Here is a 13,075-nt window from a genome sequence, read left to right as displayed (position 1 = left end):
AGTGAGAGTAAAGCCGACCTGGAAAAAAACATGGTTAAGAGATGGAGAAAGGCAGATTCCTGACAGCATCTCTGAGCCCTGAATTCAGCCACGTCTGAAGTTACAAGTGTCCCATCCTTTTCAGTCACATGAACCAGTTTTTTCTGCTCTCCCTGCTTTTTTTACATAAGCCAGTTCTGAGTTTGGTTTCTGTACTTCCAGCTGCCTAATACATAGTTTCATCTTGCTTAGCCTTCTGAGCAGGAGGAGAGGATACGTGGCTTTGGAACTTTGCTCCTTTCTGGGTGTAGGTTATTCACGGGTGAAGTTGGTTTAAAACTACTCCCTCCAAAGGTTACCTGAGGAAGAAGTGTGTCTACACCATTTATCTGCTGGGGTGTTTTCAGCTGCAAGGAGCAGAAACTCCCAACTCAAATTGGCTTAACAAGAAGGAATTTTATTTCCTCTCATAACAGGAAGTCGAGCAGCAAGAGCATTTGCGGGCTTGGTTGACTCAGTGGTTTGGCCACGTCCTTAAGGATCCCGTTCCGTTTCTCTCAGTTCCTCTGCCCTGCAGCCTTCAGGGTGGTGGTTCCCTCGGACTGGCTTCTGGTGTCAGGATGGAGGCTGAGTTCCAGGCTTCTCATCCCTACATAGCACCATGTAGAGGAACAAAAGGGGGTTATTGGCTCTCTTTCTATATGTACCTCATTCTCAGAAGGAGAAGAAGCTGTCCTGGAACCCCCAGTAGAATTTTGTAACAGCCAGGAAAAATTGGGTTACACGGCAGTAACAAAAAATCTCACAGTCTCAGCGACTTAAAACGACAAAGGTTTATTTCCACGTATGCTACGTGCCAGAGCAGGTCCGCAGAGGGCCGCCTCGCTGACATCACTCAGACACCCGGCCAAGGGAGCGGCCGCCATCTTGCTTGTTGGTGGCGGCTGTGCCGAAGGGCTCCCCCCAGCAGTTAACGGCTCTGCCCCGGAAGTGACGCACAGGCCTCCCTCTCATGACTCATTGGCCAAGGTTAGTTTTATGGCCCCGCTTGACCACAAGGAGACCAGGAAATAAATGTTCCCCAGAAGTGTGGAGAAATGGAAGTACTAGCAAACAGTGCTAACAATTGCCACAATGGCTCTCATTGGCCAGATTAGGACCACTTATAAGCCAATCCCTGGCAAGGAGAGCAGGATGACTATGATTGGCTTAGAGCAACTGTTTGGATGGGGCATGGATTCTGGCTAGTCAACTGCAAAGACCTCTACGTCCTGTGACCGCATCTTTAGATAGTGAGATACACCTAGTGAGGGCATTTTCATTGGGATAAGCCAGGGGAGGGAGGTGGCAGCGGCTGTGGAGAAGATGTTCTTCGCCCAGATGATCCTGTGTCCTGATGGAGTGACTCTAGTCCAGGTTTTCTACCTGGGCCAAAGCTTCTTCCAAAATGGACTTGGGTGCCTGACTGAAGGGGACCCACTGATGGTGCCTGGGGTGACTCGGGAGTCCTCGTAGGCGGGGGGCAGAAGGCTGCTCCTGGCATCGGTCCTAGGTGTCATTCCTGAGCTCATCAGGGTGATTTCAGAGCCCACAGCTCAGGAACTGTTGTGTCAGGGGTCCATCAGAGGAGCAGAACCTCTGTGAGGTTATATATCATAAAGGATTTATTTTTAGGGACTTGACCTCATCCTATTGTGGGAGTTGGTTAGACAGACTACATGAAGCCATTACTTCTGTGTCTGATCCTGGAACCTGGAGCCTGCAGGGCAGGTGACTGGGAAGGGATGGTGCACGTAACGGGGAGGGCGCAAGGATGGAACGGACCTGGGAGGCTGGCACCGCATCAGCCTCTCACCATCTCCCTGCCTCCAGTTTCACCCATGAGGGAGTCCTGCAGGAGGAGCTGGCATCCTTCTTCATGACCCAGGACCAGAGGAGCTGAAGGAGGACCCGGCAGGAGCTGGAGGCCCCATGGGCCTGGCTGCAGCCCCAGCCAGCCCTGTGAGCCAGCAGATCCTGCCAATGTGAGCGGCAGTGGAGCCTTGTGCCCGGCACTGACCTTGGAGCTCCGAGGAGATGGCTGCCACTGTGCTTCCGCCTCCCAACTCTCAGGCAGAAGGTCTCTTGTGGCCCCTCACACTGGGAACTGTGCATGAAAGGGAATGCTGGGAGATGGAATTCCACCTCAGCTGAATTACCGCTACCGATCCATCCCAGGGCCACTCGCTGTGCTGCACCTGTTCCCTTCTTCAAGAGCTCAGTGGAGTGGACATCTATTACTATTATCGTTGCCACCAGCATCCATCCTCCCTTCTTTTAAAATAGCTCCTTAATGCATTTGCAGGAACAGCCCCTTTCGCATAATCCATCCAGGTGTTTCCAGGGCAGAAGCATGTGACCCAGGCCTTGCCAATTAGCGCCTTGGATGCCCCAGCCACAGAACAGAACAGGGGTGGAGACCTGATCCAAATGGTCAAATCCTGGGACTGGAGGAAGGGCAACCAGAAAGAAACATTCCTTTTCTTTCTAGCTAGACCTCAGCTAGACTGAGGGAATGTGAGGCTTGCTGCTGTGAAGGGAGAAGCTGCCTGAGCAAGGAGGCAACACAGAGCAAAGATATGGCAAGAGAGGGTCCTGAAGATGTTGTTTCATCTGGATCAAACCATTCCTGAAGGTAGTGCTACTCTGACCTTTCAATTATGGGGTACAATAAATTCCATTTTTGTTTCACCAGTTTGGGTAGGGTTTCCTGTTACTTGCAACCAAAATAGCCCCAACTGATGCACTCAGTGGCCACAGGCCAAAGTCAATGATTCCTGGAATTGCAACTCAGACACCTGTCTGCATGGGGCCACAGTGGAGAAGACTCACCCACCTCAGTGCTCCTGAGCCAGAGGAGACCCTGGGCTTCCGCAGAGGCGTGGATGAATTAGGGCCTGGGTAATGGAGTAAGGAACTTGGGCTGGAGTCCAGCTCCACCCCGGATAATTCGTGACACGTTGGGCTTGCTCCCTCACTCCTCTGAACACCATTTCCTTGTTATATGCTTTCACTGTCCCTCATACCAGGTATTGGTGCAGAGCTCCCTAACATAGACCCAACTCAGCACTCCTTGTGTCTGGAGACCTCCATTTTCACATATAACTGAACAAAATGTGAGGAAGTAAAGTGTCCTGACTTTATTATTATAAAATGTGCAATTTACTTTGGTATTTTATTCCATAGTTTATTCTGTTTTTTCAAAAAAGAAAAAAAGAACAACGGAACGATGGTCACCACCTGCTATATTGACTACAAGACTCATTAAAGTTTCTGGAATAGACTTTTTGAAAACATTCGTCCAAAGTGCCCTCTGCAAGGCATGCTGGGACATGTGCTGGCCTGCAGGTGGGTCACTGGGTGGGGTGGTCAAGAGAAGCCTCTCGGAAGCACAGTCCTGTCACAGAGAGGGCCCTGAAATGACCCACGAGCGCCTGGCTATGCCAGCTGTGGGCGCATACGCTGGCTCCCACCCTCATTCACTCCCCCGGCACCTGCGTGGAGCCTGCTTTGTGCTGAGCCCTGGGACTCAGCATGCGTTTCTCAGAGCTCACAGTCAAGGAGGCAGGTGCGTGTTTATAACACAGAGTGGAAGGGTCGTGACAAATCCAGGTCCCTGGTATCTGGGCCAAGGGGCACCTGGCCCAGCCTACCGGGCCTGTGTGTAGCCGTGGTCACCCTGGAGACCGGGGCTACATGCCTGGGGTGGTGAGACACAGCTATTTCCAAAGCCGCAGCTCTCAGACTGGTTCCTGATGCTCATGAACTATCCATTCAGCAACAGAAAGAGCCAGGACAGAGCAAATAGTAATGAGACTTACTGTGCCTGGCCCTTTTCATTTCTTACAACACGGGGGAGACATTCCTATTGTACAAAGAGGAAGCCCCGACTCCCAGAGGCCAAGCGACTTGCCGGAGGCCATGCAGCTCGGGAGTGTCTGAGTTGGGATCTGAACCCAGGCTTTTCTACCACTGATTAAAAACGTGCAGATGTCAGGGCCCCGCCCCAAGGAATTCTGGCTTAATTTTGGGGAGGTGAGGTCTTGCCTTTGGAATTCTTCGGGAAGCTCCCTAGATGGTTGAAATGTGCAGCCAGGATGAGCAGCACTGAGCTGGACACAGGTTCTCCCTAACAAAGGCCAGCCCCACCCCCGTCCTGTGTTCCACCCATGAGTGGGGCGGGGAAGTGTCGGCAGCCACTGCGAGGCCCAGCCCTCTCTACAGGGTGGGGACAGACCTGCGGGCATGGAGAGACAGCTTTGTGCCCCAGCGCTGGGGGGAGGCGGATCACTAAGACAGGGTGGTCTGGGAAGCCCTTCCTGAGAGGGTGGCATCTAGTGTGCCCCCTTCCCCCCAGAGCTAAAAGAAGCCAGACAGCGAACAGGAAAGACCATTCTGGCAGGTTTGCTTGGGACTGCACAGTGGTCCCGGGCAATCCTGGACAGGTTGGTCCCCTAGCGTGTAGCTGGGGCTGAGGTGAGGCTGGAGGGAGGCAGGGATTTTAGGGTTTTATTCTCCGTGCAGGGGCTGGGAGAAATACTCCTTGGTCTCCCTGCAGGAAGGCCTAGGAAATGTTGCCACTTGGGTTTCAGAAAACCGTTGAGCCTCTGGGGCTGAGAGGAAAGAACCTTGGAGGGAGTGCCTCTCTCATCTCATTCGGGAACTGCGCTTCCCCACTTCTTGGGGCCCGTTAGCCCTCTGTCCTCATTATTTAAGGCCATGACTTACCTGTTACTCAACAAAGCCAGAACGGGGCTGCCACCATAAACGCCCTTGGAATGGGGCCCAGGCGGCTGGCAGGGCCTCCGCTGAGAAACATCAGCCTCGGTGAGCGGACATTAACTATCATTTACATTAATTAGGCAGCCGGATAATGGGGTGTTCAATAGTTATTGCAGTCTAAATTCTGCAGCAAACGCCGCCAGGAGCCAGGAGCTGGCAGGGGTTCCTGCGTCGCAAAAATCAGTCCTGTTCTCACCCTGGCAGGCAATGATGGGGCTTTAAATTCGGGGGGAAAGGGAGTCTTTATCAAATTCCAGAAGAATAGCTGATGTGGGGAGAGAGGCCTAACCACGTGTTCCAGCCACCATTGTGTGATCCTGGGTGGATTAATCTCAGTGTCCTCTGCCAGCAAACGGATGACCAGTGCAAAGTCTCCACCAAGAGTGTGGCCACGGAGGGGACAGCTTTGACAACTGACAGCTCCTGTATGTTTGAAAGATGAGACCATACATTGTGGGAACTCTCTGAGGTGATACGCATAGTAAATCTTACTCATTGTGCTTTACTTGTGATGCTTATTTTATAGACGGTGACACTGAGGTACTGCAAAGTGGTGGCTTGCCTAAACAACAGAGCCAAGCCAGGTAAGGACATCTCGGAGGTGTGCCCACACCACTCTCTATTCTTGGCCCAGCTTTCCCATCTTCCTCCTCATTTCCTGCTGTCCAAGGGCTCCTCCTTCCTCTCCCGCCTGCCCACTGGCTCATTCATTCCTCTCTTCCCTGAGACAGCTCAGCTGCAGCCTCTGCCCTCCTCCTTGGCCCTGCCGGCTGTGCTCCAGCCCCTCTGCTCACTGCCTGGCTGGCTGAGGCCACCCTCTGCTTATTCAGCCGGGCTCCGCCTTACAGCCACTTGGCTGTGAATGGAGGCTCAGGTGGGGGCTCGTGGGAGGAGGCTTGAGAACGTAAGGCCTTGTCCGTGGGGAGTTGTGTGCACCCTTCAAACCTATTTCTTGGGTATCCCTGAGGCTGGCGCGCTGGTCCAGGCCATGGACACTCCCTCACAGGCACAGCCTCCTTGCTGGTCTCCCAGGCCTGGCCGTGGCCTGCTCTAGCTCACTCCTTGTCTCTCCTCCTCCCCCAACCCTGGCTTCCCGCCGCCCTGCCCAGTGTCCAAAGCCTCTAGCTGCAGTCAGCACTCTCCCGTCCAGGCCCCTCCTCCCACCTCCACTTCCTCTGCAGGAGGTCTCTTTGCCTGCCTGGCTCCAGCTCAGCCCTCTGGCCTCATCTTAAGATCAGGTCCCAGGGGAAGCCTGTTCCACCTGCAGACCTGCCAGGTGCCCCTGACACGGGCCCCGTTTCCCTCCCCACCCCACTCTGCAGCCCCCACGGGCCCGTTCCCACCACTCACTGTCTGTCACACCTACTAGAGCATCTCATGGGCGGGGATGAGGACATCTGTGGCCATCACACCCTAGTGACAGCATTGCTGACCTATTGGTCCCTGGAGGTCCAGGGCAGAGAGAGAGAGAGAGAGAGAGACAGACAGAGAGAGAGAGAGAGAGAGAGCCAGTATTTTGAGAGGGAGGTGTTAAAACTGTAAATGTGGTGACACACCACATTTCTTAGGACTTTGGGTTTCCTTGCTTTCAATCCATGATCCTTGAGCAAGAGCCATTAGGGTAACCCAGCACTGCCATCAAGAAACAAGATTTCAGGGAGATGCTTAACTTTCAGAAATGTATGAAGCACCCACGTAATAGACTCACACTCAGAAAGAGCACAGATCTTTCATTTCCAGTCCTGTAAGCTATCAGCCAGCAAATGCACTCATGTTTCCAGCCCCCGGACCACAGTGTCCCATCTTCTGTGGGCTGGGTGCCAAACAACCCCTCAGGCTCAAATCGTGTTGTCAAATCTCCTGCAAGGGGACCCTGCAGAGACAGACCCTCCTCTCTCAGGTGGTCCTGCTCACAGGGCTGGAACTTTTCACGGCCTCTCCTGCACACAGAGGTGCTGACCGGTGTTGTGGGCGGAGTGCTGGTAAATGGTGAACCAGCCTGATTGGTAGCGTGGTCTAGAGATTCCCGCCATGTTTGGTCTCGAGTTGCCGACACGAGTGGTGCAGTGAAGCCAGAAGAGAGGCACACGTCAGCTCTCCTGGGTGGGGGAGCCCCTCCAGCACACCACCGGCTTAGGGTCTGTGTTACTGTGAACAGCATTACAGTCACACACTTTTTGGGGAGACAGAGGGCAACTAAGGATGCTTTCCATCTCACACCACTGCAAGGTAAGTTTCCACCTAACGGAAGGGCAGGGCCATAGGCAGCTCCATCTGCAACGTTATTTCTCTCCTGCCCTTTCTTCTGGCAGAGGGTACAGTTTAATTCGTGTAGATTAAATGAAACTACCATCAACACGCTTTTTTCACGTCCTTTGTGGTTGAACCTGAAGGTCAAGAGTAAGCTGGACCTTGAGCTCGAGTTTCGTTGACTGAATGCCGGGCTCCTTGGGCTCAGCCCCTCTCAGGTCGGGTCACTCGCACCAGCCACCCGTGGCCCCCGCCCACACCCTGGGGTCCAGTGGGTGAAGCTGGAAAGGGCAGAGGAGCGCGGGCCACACACACTGCATGTCCCACAACACACAGCTGAAGTGTAAGTGCAGCTGGCTGAGTAGCCGGGAAGGGCAGGGCCTGATGACCCAGGGAACTGCTGCTGCCTGGGGTGCCTGACAGCGTGGAAGGTGGGCAGCCTGTGGGTCCCAGGACACAGCGCTGCTCTGCTCTGGACAAGTGGTGATGGGGGCGGTGCTGTCTGGGCCGGAGGGGGTCGTGGCCAGTGTCTCGGCTGCTGGGTCCCAACACGTATCCGTCATTAGGTCACACCCTTGGCTCCTTGTTTTTTTGTTTTTAGTTTTTGGTCAGACAACAACTATTTAACCGAACACTTATTATGTGCAAGGCAGTGTTCTAGATTGCACTGAGGTCACGATGGCTGTAATGTCCAATAAGACAGGCAAAGTCCCAGTGTTCAAGGAGCTTACATTCTAGTGGAAGAAAATGACAGTAAACAACAGATAAGATTACGTTAGATATTAAGAACTGCTACAGATGGTGTAAGATGGGGGTCATACAAGAGAGGGACTGGTGTGGGAGGCTGCTCAGAGGAGGCCCCTCTGAGAGGGAGGCCAGTTGTGGAGAGCTGAATGCAGAGGATGGGCTGCCTTGTGGTTGAAGGCCCAGGGTAAGAGAGTCCCAGGCAGAGGGAGTGACAGGTGCCAACAGTGAGTTGAACAGAGGTATGTAGAGAAGGCACGGGGGTGGGACACTGGGGAGGTGGGCTGGGCCAGGGTTGAAGATGCTGGCTGCGGTTGGGTGTGGGAGGCCCCTGATGACCCTGGTCAGGAGCTGGCTTTCATTCTAAGTGCACTGGGAAGTCACTGTGGGTTTTGAGCAGAAGGGCAATATGATCTGAGTCACGCTTCACAAGGCCACGTTGGCTGTCGTGGGGCCCTGTGTGGAGGCTGGGGTCCAAGGAGGGGCTCTGACTGTTGGCTGAGATGACAGTGGGTAGGACAGGGAGACGGCAAGGAGGGCTGGAAGGAGGCCACCAGCACTTAATGAAAGATTCGTTGGGGGGCATGAACGCAAGAGAGGATGACGCCTGGGTTTCTGGCTTAAGTAACGGGAGAGACGTGAGGCCGTTCGCTGAGGTGGGAGCAGAGGAAAGTCAGTAGTTCTGTGTGCAGCATATTAGGCTGGGAGGCCATTAGATCTGCAGGTGGGGCTGTCAATGGGCACTTGTTTTCATTCCCTCTTGGAGCAGCTGTTAGGGGTCAGACAGTGCTTCTAGATCGCTAGGGGAACAGCAGAGATCAAAACAGAGTCGTTGTCCTTTAGGAGTTCACATTGGAATTGGGGGGAGGCAGGCAATAAAGTTACAGATTCGGGTCTGTCTGGGGTTAGGAGGAAGCTAGGCTGCCAATACGATTTTGAGAGTCAAGTGTATTTGAAGTTGTGGATGAGACCACCTACGGAGCAAATGCAGAAGAACCCAAAGATGGAGTTCAGGGCTCAACCAACATTTAGAAGTTGGGAAAAGGAGGAGGGTCCATGAAATAACACTGAGAAGGTGTGTCCAGGGAGGCAGGAGGAAAGTCACGGAGCGTGGGCCTACACAGCTGTTTCAGGGGGCAGGGCTTGGTCAGTCATGGCAAATGCTGATGAGAGACCAAATAAGATAAGAGAACTGACTACTGCTTTTGGAAAGATGCAGTGCAGTGGAGAGCTGTTCAGTGGAGTGGGAGGGCCAAAAGCGATAGAATGTTTCCCTTTCATTCCATCTCATCCCACTCCCCCTGCCCATTCCAGCCAATCCTGCCCTGTCCTAGCCTGTGCCACCTTTCCTGATCCACGCATCTATGGTATTTAGTGAGAATCTCTGGGTGAGTCCTCCTTCCTGCAGCTCCCTCCCACATCTAGGAGCTCAGTCCGAAGGACCAGGTCAGCAAACATTTTCTGTGAAAGGTGTATGAAGGGGCAGAGCAGGGCTGTGCTCCTGAGAACTGCTTCTTACGACTGGACAGCAGCGCCCTCTTTGGGCAAAGCTGACCAGGACACAGAATGGTTGAACCCTGCTTGGGGCCTTGTCTGTCCATTGTGGACCCCGCTAGGGATGCCAGCTCCAACACTCCTCTGTGCAGCCCATCTCTGTATCTGTCTACTTAGCAATGCCTGCCCTTCACAGCTCAGGAAAGATTACCAAGAATGTTATTGACTCTAATTTTAATTTGTCTAGCACTCTTGTTAATGATGTCTATTTAAGACATCCATTAAAGGCCCATGAGGTTAATTAAATGGACAATTCCAATACAGTTCTATTAGAACGCCCTCTATTAAATTAATATTATAGACATTTAACAGATGTCTTAATTAGGCATTATAGCTAAGAAACGCAAACTAAATTAGAACTAAAGCCATTGTCCAGAAAGAACGCTTTTTAGCATAATTTATGGCTTTTGGGGGGAATGTTCCTGTTTACTCTTCAGAACCTGAGAGATCTGTCATTTGACAATCTTTTCTGGCATCGAGAAAGCACCATCCCGAGAGGCCCAAATCTTAAATCACCGTCCAGATGTCAGAGCTGGAAGAGACTTTAGACACCATCTGGAGTCCATGATCCTCAAACATCAACGACTGGAGGAACCAGCTGGGGTCTTAGAGAAACACAAAGCTATCTGGGCCCCACCCCTGGAGACTGATTGCAGCCCAGGATCTGGCTGCTTTTAACACGCATCCTGATTCTTGTACAGGAAGTGCTAGAATACAACTTTGGGAAACCCTGATCTAGTCTCATGGCCACACTTGACAGATGGTGACACTCTCAAGTGTCAAAAGACTTCAGAACTGGGTGACTGGATCAGCAGAATTCCACATTCTGCCCCATGGATTAGAACTTTGCTAGCAGCTCTCGCCATCTCTCCCCTCCCACTGATAAGCTAGGCGTCTCCTGAGTTTGGCAGCCATAGTCCCACAGCCCTTCTTGCCTCTCCTCTTGTTGGCCCTGGGCCCTGTAGGCAGATTTCCTGGGTCCTCCACCTTGGCCCTGCAGGCCCCTGCCCTGAGCCTGTGTGACCACACTCCTCACATCCCACAGCTGCCTGGATCCAGAGCTGCCTCCTCCAGGGAGCCTCCCTTGCCCACCCTGCCTACCTGTGTGTGCATTTCCTCCCCAACCAGACTGTGCCTGGCCCCAACAAGAGGGCGAGGGAAGAGGATTTCAGCCGTTGCAGAAATGTAAGGGAACCTAGCCCCCTCAGGGCTCCTGGTATTGGAGGGAGAAGCTGAACTGAAGTTCTCTGAGCAGGTCCTAGAATCCTGTGGTGATGGGAGCTCAGGGTCCAGCGGCTGGGCTGGGTGAGCTGGCTAATGGTCCAAGAACTCCATATGGGGGTGTGGGAAGGCCAGGCCAGGCCAGTGTCCGAGGATGGGGGTCAGGGTGGGGGGCACAACTAGTCTGTCCCAGCTGGAACAGCTCCATGGCTGTTACGGACTGAATTATGTTCCCTCCAAATTCCTATGTTGAAGCCCTGGGCCCTTAAGGAGGTAATTAAAATTAAATGAGGTTATAAAGGTGGGGCTTTAATTCCATAGGACTGGTGTCCTTGTAAGAAAGGAAGAGACACCAGAGATTCCCCACCCCCCCCGCCCCTGAGTGCACACAGAAGGCCATTTGAGGACACAGTGAGGTGGCCGAGGAGAAAGCTCTTCCCAGACAGCAATCCTGACAGCACCTTAATCCTGGACTTTCAGCCTCCAGAACAGTGAGAGAAGAAATGTCTGTTGATTAAGTCACCACCTGCAGTATTTTGTTACAGCAGGCTGGGCTAATACAGTAGCCATGGCCCATCATGTCCCTCTTACCCTCCAGGTGCTTCACTCTTTTCCTGCCCTAGAGGCTCTGATCTGTCCTCTGCAGGCGCTACAGTGCGGCTGCGTCCTCCACAGAGCTGGCCCTGGGGGATGTAAAGGGCCTGGGGCCCACTCGCTCTTTGGGGAACAGTGGGTCACTGGACTGATGTCTCCTGACCCCGTGGCCTCCTCCATCCTGTCCTGAGGTGTTAACCATTCTGCTGCTACACGGGCCTCTCTGGGTCAGAGTTCTCCCGGGCATGAAGGTTTACACACAAGGCGAATTTAGCTGTGTCTCACAGGTATCCTACATGTCAAAGGCCCCAGCTCTGCTGGGGTCCTGCTCCCTGGGCAGTGGAGATGGGAGAGACTGGACTGCAGAGTACCACACCGCTCTCCATGACAAGCCCTGTGTCACAGCCATGGGGACACGGCCAGCCCTGTGTGCTTCCCTATGCAGAGATTAGTGCAGCTTCATCGGGAACGCTCACTCAGAGCCAGGGCCCAGCCTGGCCTGCGCCCTCCTCACCCCCTCCTCTGCCTGGGAGGACGGCATGGTCCTTGGAGCACAGGACCCAGTGCTAAGTGGGCCTGGGGACAACAGGGCGTCCCAGAAACAGACATGCATAGCAGCAGCTTCGTGGCAGGTGAGCGTTCTCACCGAGTCTCCCTGGGGAGGGGGAGAGAAGTCTACAAATTAAACAGCCACTCACATGGAAACTTGAGTCTGCGCCAAATGAAAAACAGATTTCACATGGCAATTGGTTCCAACAACTTTTCTGGAAAGCAACTGTACATTTACACAACATTGGCCGCCTTTTACATTGCAGAGGGGTGGGTGAGAGCAGTGGGGTTTAGGAAATTATAGCACCTATGCTGTTACCAGTGTGGCACTTTCAGATAGCCAGAAGAACAGAAGCCATATTACACGGAAGACCAGAGATTCCCTCAGTGGGAACCCAGGTAATAAAGGGACCATGTCATGCACTTTGGAGTATCTTCTCATCCTTGCGGCCACCCGTGGCTCTGGAGCTAGACTATGGGATTCAAATCCCAGCTCTACCTGTCTCAGGCTGTGAGGCCTTGGGCGAACGAGTGCTCTGAGTACGAGTGACCTTGTGGTCACACCCGAGGGCTGTCACTGGGTCAGGCTGCCCTGTCTGAGGTGGTGCTGGGACTTGAGCTCCCAATCACAGGCAGTGATGGCTAGACTGGGGAGAGCACCCAAGGAGACTCAGACCCCCCTGGTAAGTGAGGGACACCATGCACAGACGGAAGCGGGATCGAGCCGCCGGGCACGTCCGTGGGAGACCCTGGGCACGCTCAGCCTTCGGGAGGTGCAGAGGCACCGCTAGGTCTTCTTGCTCTCCTCCAATAATGTGAAGTCAGTGTTTACGCTCTCCCCTCCACTGTGGTGTTTCTCGTCCAGTGTGGAGTCTGAGCACAAAATGCTGACACAGTGAAGCCTCTGGCATTGCTGCTTCTCTTGGTGCGGAACAAAAAGCACATGAATTTGCTGCCAGTTTGTCGCCAGGAATGCTTCTGCCCTCACCCTGTTGGTCAGCAAACACTTGCTTCTCAAAAGAAAGGGGTGATAGGGCCTTCTGAGCCATGTAGCTTTCCTGGTAGCAGACCCTGGAAGTCTGGTCCCCACCCCGTCCTCATTCGGCCAGTCTGTACTCAGGCCCTGCGCAGAAGGGCCCGTCTACTGGCCCACAGGCACACTGCCCAGAGGGCTAGGGTCAGACTGCAGAGCCTGCAGAGCCACGGCTTCCAGCAGCAAAAATGGGACTAAGACGTCAACTAAGGTGCCACTGCTGGGGACTCAGGCTTTCCTAGTAGGTTAGGCCTTGGGAAGAGCTCCAGTCTTATTTTCCCTTCAGCCCACCTTCCTTTGGAGTCTAACAGACTCAGGAATTGAGAACAC

The sequence above is a fragment of the Eschrichtius robustus genome, chromosome 19 (assembly GCF_028021215.1).
Source record: "Eschrichtius robustus isolate mEscRob2 chromosome 19, mEscRob2.pri, whole genome shotgun sequence".
Classification (NCBI taxonomy): domain Eukaryota; kingdom Metazoa; phylum Chordata; class Mammalia; order Artiodactyla; family Eschrichtiidae; genus Eschrichtius; species Eschrichtius robustus.
This window is presented reverse-complemented; position numbering follows the sequence as displayed.